This window comes from Dipodomys spectabilis, unplaced genomic scaffold (assembly GCF_019054845.1).
Source record: "Dipodomys spectabilis isolate Male_0828 unplaced genomic scaffold, ASM1905484v1 ptg000513l, whole genome shotgun sequence".
Classification (NCBI taxonomy): domain Eukaryota; kingdom Metazoa; phylum Chordata; class Mammalia; order Rodentia; family Heteromyidae; genus Dipodomys; species Dipodomys spectabilis.
The window spans coordinates 474,296-489,902 of NW_024871190.1; positions in this window are offsets into that span (position 1 = coordinate 474,296).

The following is a 15,607-nucleotide window of genomic DNA, read 5'->3' on the forward strand; positions in this document are numbered from 1 at the left end:
GTGTAAAAATAAATAAACATTAGGTTGACGATAAAATAAGTTCAAATATAAAATAAGAAATTAAATCCAGTTGGAAGGAAAATTTCTTTGGGGAGAGTAATGTAGTGTATTCTATAGCAAGTCTCACTTCAGCATTAAATTCAAAAGCTAGACCTCAAGTAAATGAAATAAACTAAGAAATTGAGTTGAAAAAAGAAAAAAAAGAAACTCCACCCACTCTTCCTAGCCTGGACAGCTGGTGTGTGTAAAACTGCATCATACTCCTGAATTGGAACCGAAGTAGCAAGGACCTTACTTGGTCGTGCTAACTTCACTGTTGCCTATTATATTAGCACGAAAAACAGCATTAGATACATCAGTCTCTAGTGAAATAGGCAGTGGACCCATATAAAGAGAAGGCTACAAGATGGACTGTGCAGACACTCCGAGGGTCCCTTAAGGATAAGACTTACTAAGTGTTAATTAGTAATAACTAGTGTGTTTTTATAATTTACTTGTTTAAAATTAAATTTACATTTTAAGCCTGTTCAGTGGGTGGAGAGATGGGAATTTTTAGGATTTGGTAAGAAGGAATCAAGGATTTGATTTGACATGAAAACCAGTAGGGGATGTATAAAGCAGCAAAGCCCTAATAATCAGCATGACCCACTAATCAATGTGGCCCCATGTCCTGGCCCACAGGAGTGCATGGGTCATGCCACAAACGGGGACAGGGCATGCTGCTGGAGGGGGTAGGATGTCATTCTCAAATGAGCTGTGAAGAAGTTACTGAGGAATGTGCAGTTCATGAAGTGATGGTTGAAAACTGTTAGGCAAGAGACCCACTGGGTCTGAGAGGGGTTCAACCTATATATAGGCTGCATGGTCAGCGCAATGGAATTGGAGAAAATCAAGTGAAGACCTTGAAGGAAGGAGGTGGTGAGATAGCAGGAGGGGAAAGACTTGGGAGGAGAGGAATTTGAGGGAGTGCAGGAGGAGAAGGATGCCAATTGGCCACCAGGCCAGAGAAGTGTAGGCCTGTGGATAGTGGAGAGGCCTAAAGAGAAGAAGGAAGTGATGGAAGGGAAAAAGAGAAATGAAGGACATGTCTATAAAGAAGGAGGGAGTAAGAGAAAAAGGAAAAAGCCTTACCTATTGAAGTGTGGAGTTTCGAGATGATAATGTGGGGGGTTGGTGGTTTGCACACTAATTAACTATGTGCAGGGTTGCCCACTGGAGGTCTGAGATTTGGTGTTTGGGGCTGGCTTGTCAATGTGTGTACAGCCCAGGACAAGGTAAATGCAGGCCCATTACTAGCATAAATAAAGTTATCCTCAATGTGCCTTATTAGATTGTCTTGTGTTTTGTGCAACATAAGTATACGAGTTTACAAGTTAATAGTGTCAAAGGCCATGAATTTTGTAAAATGTTATAAGGTCATAATAGGTTTGCAATACCCAATGGGACAATGATATCACAATGGCAATATGATGTCACAATATCAAGCCATAATAATATTTTGATGTCATAATTAGTTGGTGATGCCATAATGGTGGTGAGGTCACAATAGGTTTATGATGTCACAATGGATTGATGATGTCACAATGGCATGCTAGACTTCCATTTTCCTTTAACAAATGTGAATATAAATCCAGAATGGGATTGTGAGATCTACAAAGTTATGCATTATCCCAAACGTTATGAACTCCCAACAAGTATGTAATGTCACAATGGATTACAATGTGCATGATATCTGACAAAGTGATGACATAATTTTCATGATATCAGAGTGCATTTCTAATATCACATGTCATACCTGAAATAAGTAAAAAACAGATTATCAGATCAAAAACGGTTTATGTATCACAAGGGCATCATGTCAAATTTATGAGGAGAGGACTGGTTAATGATGTCACACTGGTGATTCTGATTCGAAGGGTTTGTAATATAACAATGGTATAACTGATCTCAATTGTTAGACCACAATGAATACATAGGTAAACTAATGAATTTTTTTGTCACAAAGGCCATATGCTGTTTCAAAGATGCTAAGAGGTCATAACTGATTAAAACGTCACAATGTGATGGTGATGTCACAATGGCAATGTGATGATGCAATAGGTTTGTGATATCACTGGGGTCATGAGGTCACCCATGGAATAGGGATGTCATTATGAGTTTGTAATATTACAATCACATGTCTGATATCAATTGCTACTAGTTTACAATGAGGAAAAGAGTTCAAGGACGGAGATAGAAGTCCTAAAACCCATGAGTTTTCTAACATGTGATGTCATAATAGGTGTGTGAAAACAGAATGGTAGAGTAATATCACAATGTCAATATGATGTCACAATATCATGTCATAATAAAGTGTTAAGGGAGTTCTGAGGAAGATGGTGGAGGAGAAGCTGGAAACTAAAAAGCTTTCTCATAGATAGCAGTTTTAGTGTTCCAGTGAACAGTCCTAGGGTAGAGAATCACACCAAATGTGCCATCACAGTACAGAGAGTGTGTCCAGAAAGGGAAAATCCAGTCATGGAGACAGATCTGAGCACTTGCTAGTAGCCGTGGCTGCTGTGGCTGCAGCAGCAGCAGCAGCGGCCATAGCCATCATCCCTACAACAGAGAGATCCCAGGACAAAGGTGCCAGACACAGCGGACAGGGGATTCTACTCAACACCAGCAAGAACTGAGAAGGAGCAGATACCTTCATCCTTCAGATTGCAGACCAGAGAGTGCCCAGGAACTAAGATACTGACAGGAGTAGAACCCTGAAATCCTCACTCCTTCTCAGGGAGCAGAGGTGGGAATGCCAGCCCTCTCCCCTTCCACCACTGGAAATCTCCATCTTTGATATTGACAAAGGCCTGGCTGAGCAGGTAGCTACAACTCAGCCCTTTGAAGAAAACAAAAGAGTCATTTTGCAAATCACAGGAACTAGAAGGGACCTGCCAGGCTCAGTTCCACCCAGGGGAAAGTCACCCTGCCCAGGCAGAGAGAGCTCTGTCCTCAGAGAAATGACTTTCTTCACCGTGTAAACAGAGGCAGAGTCTGTCCCTCCCTACAGAAGCCTAGACAAACAATTGAAATTCAGTAAACATAAATCCTGAGAATGACTCAAAGCTGGACTCTGTGTCTCAGGAGCTAGCCCCTCAGGGAAAAGCTACTGTTTGTTGAAAGGCCTCAAATCTACACAGAACCTAGCCTCATCACAGCTTCTCCAAACTAGAGGAAATTGCCATTTCCCTCTTTTTCGATACTCAAAGCAGATCTCCCTCCCATTGAACTAGCCTGGGAGGAGGAACACAAAATCCTGCCTAACACAGAGAATTTTCTGCCCAAACAAACTGACTTAAGAAACCAATCAAGCTATAGGAAAACCAAACACCACAAACAGACCAGAGACTCGATGAAGAGACTGGTTATGGACACAGGGGAGATACAGGTTCTTCCCATTCCCCGCCCCCCTAAAAAAAACTCAAAAAACCAAAGACCTCTTTTATGATTTTTTTAAATTTTCATTTTTAAAGTGTTTTCTGTAAATATTTTTCTCATAATTTTTTTTTTGGTGTATGTGTGTGTGTTTAATATCTTTTGACCTTTTGGTCCTTTTTATTGTTTTCATATTTTCTCTTTCTTTTTTGCATGACTTAATTGCTGTTCCGCTCATCCCCAGATATATGCCTGTTGTCAATTATTACACCTTATCCCCCATTTTGTACATAATTAATACAGAAATTTATTACTCAATTCACAACCTCTTAGGCTTAAATTCTTTACGAGCAGTCTTATCTCTTTATACCTACATAATTTTCTAGTAACCAATATAAAAAATTATTTTTTAATTTTTCATGTCTCCTTCTCTCCTCCCCTCTTCTCGTCCTATTCTTTTCTTCTCTCAATATCATTTCTTTAAAGTTACATAAATTGTGTTTCACTTCTTAAACTTGAATTTTTGTTTTCCCATTTTTCTTTAAAATATCTCTCCTATAATTCTGCCCAATCCATTTCCCTCTCAGACATCAGGACTTGGTTCAATTTACTCTCCTTTAATCTGTCCACATCCCTCTAGTCCTATTTTTCCACACATTTCTACCTAAAGCTAATAATTTCTGGTTTGCCAAATCCTTCTTTGCTGTTTGTAACCCATTAATCCATGGTTGTTTGATGTTGAATAGATTGTATCTGTTGAACTATATTGTATTTGAAGCCATTTTGATTGTGCGACTACAGGACTCTGGTTGATGCTTACCTTAAAATAATATTCTAGCACAAAATTGGTGTTACTTTCATACCAAATTGGCACAATAAGCTGGAAGAACACAAGAAAAATGGCAAGTCCAGGTGTCTGAACTCCCACTCATGATAATCAGGTGACAGAACAGTTAATGAATAATTCAGAGGAGAGTTATCAAAAGCTCTACAAACACTGCTGGTAAACATGGTGAATGAAATAATTGAAAACTTGCAAAGGACTCAGTGTGAGTATGATAGAGAGCGAGAGGAGGCAAACAAAAATTGATACAGGAATCTTGTGAGCATTAGGGAGCTACTTAAAGATTAAAACAGGAATTGCATAAGCCGGTTGAGAACAGTTAAAGAGAAATACAGGGATAACATGAGAAGGCTGAAAACAGTCATAGAGAATTACAGGAATTGTGTGAATGTGAGGAAACTTATCAAAGTGTAATACAGGAATTGAGAGAGTGGGATGAGATTAGACGAAGATCAATACAGGCATTCATGGAATTCATAAACAGACAGCTGAAACAATTCAGAGAGACCACAAAAGGAATGATGAATGGAGCCCAACAGAAGGAATGGGAGTCCAAGGAAACAATAACCAATCAACTAAGTGATTTGAGAATAAACACTGAACATCAAATTAAGCAAGTAAAGTTCAAACAATATCTAAAACAAATCTCCAACAAAGAATTTGAAGCCATCAAAGCAAACCAATTAGAAGGAAAAGAAATAAAAAACAAAGTAGAAAGATTGACAGTAAGTTAGACCATGCAGAATATCGAATCTCGGGGATTGAAGAGAGCCTGGATATTATAGAGAAAGAACATACAATTATCCAAGACAAATCCTAGAAATATGATCTATTCAACACTTGGGAGACACCATCAGAAGGCGAATGTGAGGATACTGGGTGTAGAGGAGCACCTAGAGACAGACGTTAATGGTCTAGGAAATTTATTTAACAGAATCCTAGCAGAGAACTTCCCAAACATGCAAAAATATTGGCCTATTCAGATACAAGAAGCTTTTAGAACCCCATGTAGACCAGACCAAAATAGAACATCCCACCGTCATATTGTAATCTGCACAGGATCAATTCAGACCAAGGAAAGGATCCTTAAAGCTGTCAAGGAGAACAGATCAGTCGCCTCTAAAAGGAAAACAATTAGAATAATCTCAGATTTCTCAGCAGAGATGAATAAAGCAAGAGCTTGGCATGATGTATGCCATGCCCTAAGGATAGTAAGTATCAGCCAAGAATACCGTTCCCAGCTAAACCCTCCTTCATAACCAAAGGTCAAATAAAAAGAGTCCATTTCAAAGAAAAATTGAAACAATAAATCTCCACCAAACCAGCTGTACAAAAGATACTTAAAGGTGTCCTACTCATAGAAAATGAACAAGACCACAGTAAAGGGTGAGAAACTGCATTCAAGGGAATAAAATTAGAACTCAACACCAAAAGCCACAAATGAAGTCCTGAAACACATGGAGGTTGAACAACACACTGTTGAATCACAAATGGGTCATGGAAGAAATTAGAAAGGAAATACAAATGTTCATGATATTCAACAAAAATAAACACACAAATTACCAGCTCCTCTGGGACACAGCAAAGGCAGTACAGAGAGCTGTGATTTCCTACATCAATAAATTAGAGAGATCTGAAACCAACAATTTAATAAGACATCTGAACCTCCTTAAAAAAGAGCAGCAAAGATAAACCCCAATCCAAGAAATGGAAAGAAATAATTAAAATTAAATCAGAATTAAATGAATTAGAATCCAAAAACACCATATAAAGAATCAACAAAACAAAGAATTGGTTCTTCAAAAAAATTTAACAAAATTGATAGACGCTTAGCAATTCTTACCAAAGAAGACAAGACACCCAAATAAGCTCAAAGATGAGAATGGAAACATCACCACAGAAACAACCAAGATTCAGAACACTGTAAGGGAATACTTCTCAAACCATTATGCTAATAAGTTTGAGAACCTGGCAGAAATGGACATTTTCCTAGCTAATATCGACTTGCAGAAACTCAACAAAGATGAGATAAATCAAGTAACATGACCATAAGAAGCATAGAAATAGAAAGAGCAGTAAGAAACCTCCCATCTAAGAAAAGCCCAGGACCAGATGGATTTAAAAAGGAATATTACAAGGCCTTCAAACCAGAGCTCACTCGAATACACCAAAAACTCTTCAATGAAATTGACAGAGAAAGTTCGCTACAGAAATCTTTCTATTAAGCCATCATAATCCTCATCCCAAAGCGAGGCAGGGACTCATCAAAGAAAGAGAACTATAAACCCATTTCTTTGATGAACATTGATGTAAAACACCTCAACAAAATTTTGGCCAATAGACATCAACATTTCATCCAAAAACTCACACACAACGATCAATCAGTATTTATTTCCGTGATGAAAAGTTGATTCAATATATGCAAATCAATTAATGTAACTCATCACATCAACAAGAGCAAGGGTGAGAACCACATTGTTATCTCAATAAATGCAGTGAAAGCATTCGACAAGATCCAACACCCCTTTATAATGAAGGCTCTGGGAAAACTATGAATCCAGGGAACATTCCTCAATACAATAAAGGCTTTATATGACAAACCTACAGCCAGCATTATACTTAATGGTGAAAAACTAAAGCCATTTTCTCTTAGGAAGGAGACAAAGATGTCCACTCTGCCTGCTTCTCTTCAATCTAGTATTAGAATGACTATCTACATCAATAAGAAATGATACACATAAAAAAGGGATCCAAATAGGGAAAGATGAAGTAAAATTCTCCCTCTTTGAGATGACATGATCTTGTATTTAAGAAATCCCATGGACCCATTCAGAAATTACTCATGATGATTCAAAACTTTGGCAAATTAGCAGGGTATAAAATTAACTCTCAGAAATCAATGACTTTTTTGTATGCCAACAATGAGAAAAGCGTGGCTGAAATTAGGAAAGCAACTCCATTCATAATACTCCACAAAAAATAAAATACCTAGGAATTAACTTAATCAAAGAAGTGAAGGATCTTTATGATGAAAACTTTAAAAGGAAATCAAATCAGAACTTAGAAAGTGGTAAAAAAAAAAAAAAAAACTCCCATGCTCCTGGATTAGAAAGATCAACATCATGAAAACGGTAATACTTCCCAAGGCTATCTACAAATTCAATGTGATACCTATCAATCTTCCAAACTCATTCTTCAAGGAAATAGAAGAAGCAATCCAAAAATTCATATGGAACAATAAAAGATCCCGAATAGCAAAAACAATCCTCAACAGAAACAACAGTGCTGAAGGAATATCAATACCAAATTTCAAACTGTACTACAAAACCATAGTAATCAAAACAGCTTGGTACTTGCACAAAAACAGATCTCAGGATCAATGGAATAGAATTGAACACCCAGAAAATGAACACACAGATCTATAGTCACCTAATCTTGAAGAAAGGAGCTAAAAAATAGAATGGAAGAAAGCCTCTTTAGTAAATTGTGTTTGCAAAGTTGGTTAATCACTTGTAGAAAACTAAAGCTACATCCTTATATATCACCCTGCACCAGAATCAATTCCAAATGAATCAAAGACCTCGGAGTCAAAGCAGACACTCTAAAAACATTACAGTACAAAATAGGAGATACTCTAGATATCCTTGGAACAGGACTAAATTTTCTTAATAGATACCCATAAACACAACAAATCAAAGAAAGGTTGGACAAAAGGGATTGCATGAAATTGCATAGCTTCTGGAAGGCAAAGGACAAAGCTCTCAAGATCAATAGAAAGCCCATGGATTAGGAGAAGATCTTCACTAGCCATAAAAGGGACAAGGGTCTCATATCTATAATATTCCTGGAACTCAAAAAATTAAATCCCCCAACTACAAATCCTCAAAGAAACCACTGCCCAATAAATAAGTGGGCTAAAGACTTACAGAGAATCTTCTCCGAAGAGGAAAGTATGATCGCCAATAGACACATGAAGAAATGCTCAGCCCCCATAGCCATAAAAGAAATGCAAATCTAAACAACACTGATATACAACATCACTCTAGTTAGAATGGCTATAATCAAGAACTCTAATAATAACAGATCCTGAACGGGATGTTGGTGAGATTGTAAACTTGTTCAACCACTTTGGAAAGTAGTATGGAGGTTCCTCAAAAGACTCTACATAGAGCTCCTTGATGACCCAGCAATCCCACTTTTGACATTTACCCAAGTGATCACAAACAAGAACCATACTAAAACTACCAGCAAAACTATGTTCATTGCAACATTATTTACCATAGCTAAGATATGGAACAAACCCAGATGCCCCTCAGTAGATGAATGGATCAAGAAAATATGGTATATATACACAATGAAATTCTATGCCTCCATCAGAAAGAATGACATTTCCCCATTTGTTAGGAAATGGAAAGACTTGGAAAAAATTAAGTGAAGTAAACCAGACCCAAAGAAATATAGGTCCTATAGTTTCCCTTATTTGTGATAACTAGTATATGTCTGAGTCAAGCAGAAAAGGTCAGATAAGTTGGTGTTAGGGAAATGAACCCTAAGATATATATTCAAATGTTTTTTTTTTCCTTCATGAGATTGTTTTTTAACACATTTATAAGATGATTTCTCTGTTGCTTTTTATGTCCCTCCTCACTGTATTACCCCTGCTTTCACAGCATTTGATGTCTGTATAATTTGTGGAGGGGAAGGGAAAAAACAAATCGTTTAAATAGGGATACAGGTGGACCCATTTCAACAATGAGATGTAAAAGTCGTTATGTCGAAAATGAACTTTACAAATTTGGTGGGGGGAGGATGATGGGGGTGCGGGAGGAGGATGGGAAGGGATGGGAAGGGGAAACAAAGGAGGAGGCTACAATGTTTGATAAGAAATGCACTCATTATTTGCTCATGTAATTGTAACCCCTCTGTATAGTACTTTTCACAATTAAAAAGATAAATCAGTCATACTGATTCTGTATTTATTGTAAATGTTGATTTTTTCATTAATTATTTCCTTTAGTTTGCTATTTTTAAAACATTGTGTTAAATGATGTATAACTTGGTAACTAATTTTGGATGCCTCCTTAAATTTTGTTCTGAGTGTAATGTCTCACTTCCGTTCCTAACCCGTGAAATGATGTTGATTACAAAATAATTCTAATAGCCACTGTTTATAATACACAAGCATGACACCAAAAGCATTGGTTAACATTTGGATATCAGGGTCTCATGACTGATGAGGCCTATCTGCATGAGTATCATTGTACCTAGATACCTCAGCCTAAATTCAGCCACTGTTTAAAAATGTTTATATCTTTGTCATCCATCAGAGATTAAGTCTGAATATAAAGCCTAAGGAAAATGATAAAGTAAGAATTTAGCTTTTCTGGATATAAAATAACAATATGCATCATAGAGCAACTCACTGGTTTAAAGTCAACCTATTTCTCCAAAACATTCTAAGTATTTCCTTAAAATGTGTATTATTCTCTTGAAAGGAATGGGGAATGTGAGAAGAGGACTAACCAAGCATTGCCTTCAAATATACGTAATTTGGATGTACCTCTACAATTCGCTTTAAGCATTACTGATAAAATATGTTTAAATAATTGATTTTCTGGTCAGATATGATATATCCTAGTTTCATATACTAAACTACATTCAGAAAATGGTATATACCGATTAACTAAAGAAAGTCCTGGAAGAAAAAATGGCATCTCTATACTATGTGATGCCCAATTCTTAGGTATTTCATCCTGCCTCCATTTAATGAATTTGATTGTTTAAATCCTTCATAATTTAGTAATTAAAATCGATCAGTGTCCTATAATATAATTGTGTATGATTTTATCCTAGAATGATTCAAGGAGTGCCCATTCAATCAGGACAAACATCACATTCCATTGGTATTCATTCATATGGATAGGAATGAGTTTCTTAGGCTCTCCTGCCATTTGAACGTGGAAGGATCAGGATTCGAAATGTGAGCTCCAGCTCCCACTACTTAAACCTGAGAATAGGGAACTTACCTGTCTGTCCAAGAACATCAGCAAGAGCAGTGATAAGGCAGGCACAAGTGTCTCTCAGCATTCCTCCTTGACACTTATAAGGCTGTGATAGGAGGATCATGGTCAATGTCACCCTAGGCGGAAATGTCCTTGAGCCCATTTTCCTACTTCAGTGCCAACAAAACAGAAGTTGGGGCGTATGGCTCCAGTTGTAGGAGGCTAGCCTTAAGCAAAAGCAGCTCATCGACTGTGCCCAGATCCTTAGTTCAAGATCTGGAACTGGCAACAAACAGATATACAGAACAATCTGTGCAGCCATCCAGGTAAAGCAGGTGACCCTCAGCAGCCTTTATTTACATTTTATGCTGAGGCCAATGCAGGAACAAGCACAAACCAGGCAGGGAAAGAGAAGATGAGGTTTCTTAGAAGTAATCAATATTCAGAAAATTAAACTTTGGAACATAAAATGGTAGCATAAAAACTACCATTAAAAAAAGATGAAGGGGATGGGAATGTGGATTACTGAGAGTCATTTCCTTCCATGCAAGAAGACCTGGGTTCGATTCCTCAGTAGCACATACACAGAAAAAGCCAGAATTAGTTCTGTGGCTCAAGTAGTAGAGAGCTACAGACAGTGCCAAGGCCTTGTGTTCAACCCAAGAACTGGCAAAGAGATAGCTAGGTATATAGGTACGTAGGTAGGTAGGTAGATACATAGATACATAGATAGATACATAGAAAGATGAGAGATGAATCTGGTTTTGGATGTCAGGAGGAAAGAAGGGCTTTCCTAACTGTTTTCTACCTTCAAATACAATGTTACCCTGGAGTTCTTCCTGCTAACAAGGCTAGGGCTCAGATCCTGAGAACTTCATTTGAACCCAGGATGGGTCAATAATGTTTCTTTCCTGCTTCTATACCTGGAGAACTCTAAGAACATTTAGAGTGCAAGTACTTATCACCAACGGAAACACAGGAAACTCTTGAACTTCTGACATTTCAGCAGTGGAAGCCTGAGTGTCATAGACATTCCTGCCCTGGCTGGCTTCACCCTGTGATCCTGAGACCTCAGCTAGGATGACAGGTGTGAGGTACTGGTGCTCCGCTAGGTTCAGAACTGTAATGACATTGACAATACAAGTCAAGGCTCATCATAAAGGGTTTGGGGAGCATATTAAGCCTTTCAACAATGGACCTTTCAGAACCCTGTAGGACACAATGTTGTAATTCTAGAGTCTGAGAGACTGGGCATATGGATGTGCTACACTTGAACTTGGAGCTCTGACTCCAATTCAGGTGTACATCAGCGTTCATTTCCAGAGAATGTTCTCCTAATCAGCAAATAGGAAAAGTAATTTGATTGACCCTCACTTTTTTCCAGATGTCTGTCTAGAACTCAAACCTGGGCACTGTCACTGAGCCCTTCAGTTCAAGGTGAACACTCTACCACTTGAGTCATAGTGCCACATGTGGTCTTTTTGTGGTTCATTGAAGATAAGAGTCTAACAGGCTTTCCTTGCCTAGGCTGTATTTGAACTGTGGTCTTCAGATCTCAGTCTCCTGAGAAGCTAGGTATACAGTTGTGAGCCACTGGCATCTGGCCAATTGTTTCTACTCTCCTGGGGCTTGATCTTAGGGTATGGGTACTGTCTCTGAGCTTCTTTTTCTCAAGGCTAGCGCTCTACCACTTGAACCACTCCACAGCTTCTAGGTTTTTCTGAGTATGTGGCACTGAGGATTCAAATCCTGGCATTCATGCATGCTGAGCAAGCTCTATACCACTAAGCCACATTCCCAGCCCCACCCTTAAAATTTTATCCCACAACTTGCCTATCCTCAAGAAAAGGCTTCTCAGTGTAAATCATCTAAAGAAATCCCTTAGGAAGTTGTCAAAAGATAACTAAGACAAAGCTCACACTTGGGAGAGACTCTAAAGGTGATGACTGTGACTAATGCCTCCATTTAATTATGTATCATGTTTCAACACTTAATAAAGTATTAATGAAAAACAAGTCAATGACCTAATTTTTTTGTATAATTTTCTAATAGATGTGAAAAACATAATAAATATTATGTGTATAATAATATTAAATACAATAAACTATAAAATGTATAAAATAAAATAAATACAAAATCAATTAAAATCATAATATGTAATAAACATACACATGTAAATATATAATATATTACACATATATAGAAATATTTTTTTATTGCAGGTCCTTCATTCAGAACTCTAACCTGAATTTCTTTTCCTCCAGGACAGTGAGTTTTTCGTTCACCCATAGTGCAAAAGAGTTACCTGGAATGTGAGATCAAATCCCAGCAATGATGGAAATACTGCCCCCAGTTCCAAGACAGTGACTAAATTTTTAAAAATCAAGCAGTTATGCTTATTCAGTTCCATACTGAACATTAAGAAAAAGCAGTGTAGAATTTTGTATATCTATTCAGACATTTTTCCCTTACCCCCAAAAGGCTTCTCTGAGCATGACTTTTTTCATTTTTTTATTGTAAAAATATTATACAGATGGGTTACAGTTAAATGAGCAAGGCACATTTCCTATTGAACATTGTTGCCTCTTCCTTTGTTTTCCCCAAAACATCCCTTCCCTCCCATCTCCACATCTACTCCCCCTGCCGATCTCAGTGACTTATTTTTTTTTATTTTTGGCTTTGCACAGGGTTTGATCTCAAGTAGTGGCAACTCTGAACTTTTCTTCACATTGCAACACATTTACCAAGACCCTGAGTTCAAATTCCAGGCTAGGAAAGAAAACTGGCACAAATTCCAAACCAGGGAGCTTTATTTTTTTATTTAGTTAAATGATTAATTAATTTTTTAATTTAGTCTTTATTTTGCCAACACAGGGGTTGAACTCAGGTCGTGCAACTCTGCCTCAGCTTCTATCGCCCTAGGCTGGAGTACAGTCTCTGGACCCATAGCCGATCTTGGTATCCTAGGCCCAGAGGGCTTGCACGAAGAAAAATAAAGTAGGATACCACAAAAAGTGGTGAGCTGCAGAGGGCTGGGGTTTACATTTTTTATCTTTACACGGTGACCATCCTTGTTCTGAATGACACAGCTGCAATTGGACCTGACCAGTCATTGCTGAAGGCTGGTGGGCTATCAGGGAAACCATAGGCCTACCTGTCAACCATAGGCCCTGGGTTCAAATCCCGATCCCGACACCTACCAATGGCAGGAGATCACAAGAGACTAATTCTTGTGCATAGGAATACCTATTGAAAGAGTACTTCATGCTTCAGTGTAGTCTAAAATTGGATGCAATAATCCTATCATACGGATTGATCTTAATTAATAGTTTATTGAACATGAAAAGAATAATATTCCTTCAGTGGCGGTATAATAAATGCCTAAAAATTGTTAGGAATATAGAATGTTTCATTCAATCATAGACAAACAGATCTGGTGCTACTTTCCAATATGCATTTATTTGTATACCACCATCTGCCTATCCATGTATCACTGTTTTGGCCAAAACTGGGGCTGGATCTCAGCACTTGGGAACCACCTGACAGTTTCATTGGCTAGAGGCTGCTGTGCATTCATGAATTGGGACTGCTAGGCCCTGACTTCAGATCCAAGCACTGCCAAAAATATAATCTTGCAGTAAGAAGCCGAGTATGACACATGTTTTCCTTTTCTGGGAGAGTCCTGAGTGTCAGGCATGATGGATATCATATCTACAAATCTGGATGCTGTGATAGGATGTAAACAATGTAATAAATGGTAGCGGTGTCATCAGAGTCAATAAAATAATTGCTAAATAAATGAATAAAACCAGAAATAAAATGAATAACTACACCAAACACAATACGTACTGAATATCTGTATGGAAGTATAAATCCTGTGTTTAAAATGGATATGAAGAATATGTTTTCCCAGCCTGAAGCTTGAATTCAGACATAGGGAACAGGCCTGACTTTCTTGTCTTCAAGCATGGTCAGATTCCCTTCTCTCACAGTGCTGCATATTTACCTAGACCTTGAGTTCAAATACCAGGCCTGGCAGAAAAAATGGCACGAATTGCAAACCAGGAGGCTAATTTTTTAATGGCGGGTTATTGTGGAAGCATTGTCCTGCATGACAATATAGGTTGTGAGCCTTGGAGAAGCAAAAGTTGAGGAGGTGACACCTCCAGAAATTGAGAATCGCAGAGGATGGAGACATTCCCCAGACCTAGAGGGATGTGGCTCTGCGAGCACTCAGAGGCTGAAATCCACAGGGGGAAACTCCTGCTGCAGGAGTGGTGACCCCTTTGCAGGGATCACCACACAGCAGCTCAGTGGCAGACAGAGCTGGAACCACAGGCCTCCTGCCCCATGAGCTGACACCAGAGCAGGCGTGGGGATGGGAAATGGGACAGGGGGCATCCGAGAACAAAATCTGCTTCATCCATGACCTGCATGATGACGTGGACTTCCATAGTCCAGCAGATGAGCACCACCATCGATGCAGCCAGCTGTTGGCACACATCTGCACTGTCTTGGAGTCCCTCATGGTGTGTAAAGAGCAGATGTTCATCCTGGATGAACTGTGTCTGGAGAAAGCCAAGCGTGTGTGCTGGCTCTCCCAGGAGAAGATGGAGAAAAGAGAGCTGGGGGAGCTGCTGTCTCTTCTTGCAGGGGAAGGAGCAGATAGAAGGCTCCAGATGCCGGCACAGGATGAGCCCCCAGAACTGCAGCTGATTCAGATGCCTCAGGCTCTGGGGTGGGCAAAATGAGGGAGGAGCAGAAAGGTTTTGAAGAATTGCAACTTCAAGACAGCTTGGAAACTGCCAGAGGAGTGGTCTGGGTTCCCGACCCTATAGATGACTCCCCTTTGGAGCACATCCTGCAGCAGATGCCCCACATCCAGAGCCACCTACTGCTGGTAGGCTTGGTCAAGGAGCGCTCCCTTTCTTTCTTCTATAGACTGATGTGGATGATGACTCTCTATGTGACATATTGATTCTCAAAAGCCACGTCAGCCACCAGAAATAAGTGGCCAGGTAGCCTTCTCTCAGGCCTCCATCTGCCGTGTGATGGGAAGGGTAAACTGAAGGTCAGTTAGGGCAGAAGCTGCCGGGAAGCGGCCCGAATTCAAGGGACATCTAATAGCCCATTGGTGGCCAAGGAAGAGACCTATGTTATGCTTATCTCAAACAATAAATTGTTTTCAAAGGAAAGAAAAACCTCCAACAAAGATTTGTTCTTCAAGGCCTCTGGCTTGAACTCAGGGCCTGGCCCCTGTCCCTGAGCTCTTTTTGGTTAAGGCTGGCATTCTACCAGTTGAGTGTTTTCTGATAGTTCATCGAAGATAAGAGTCTCACACACTTTC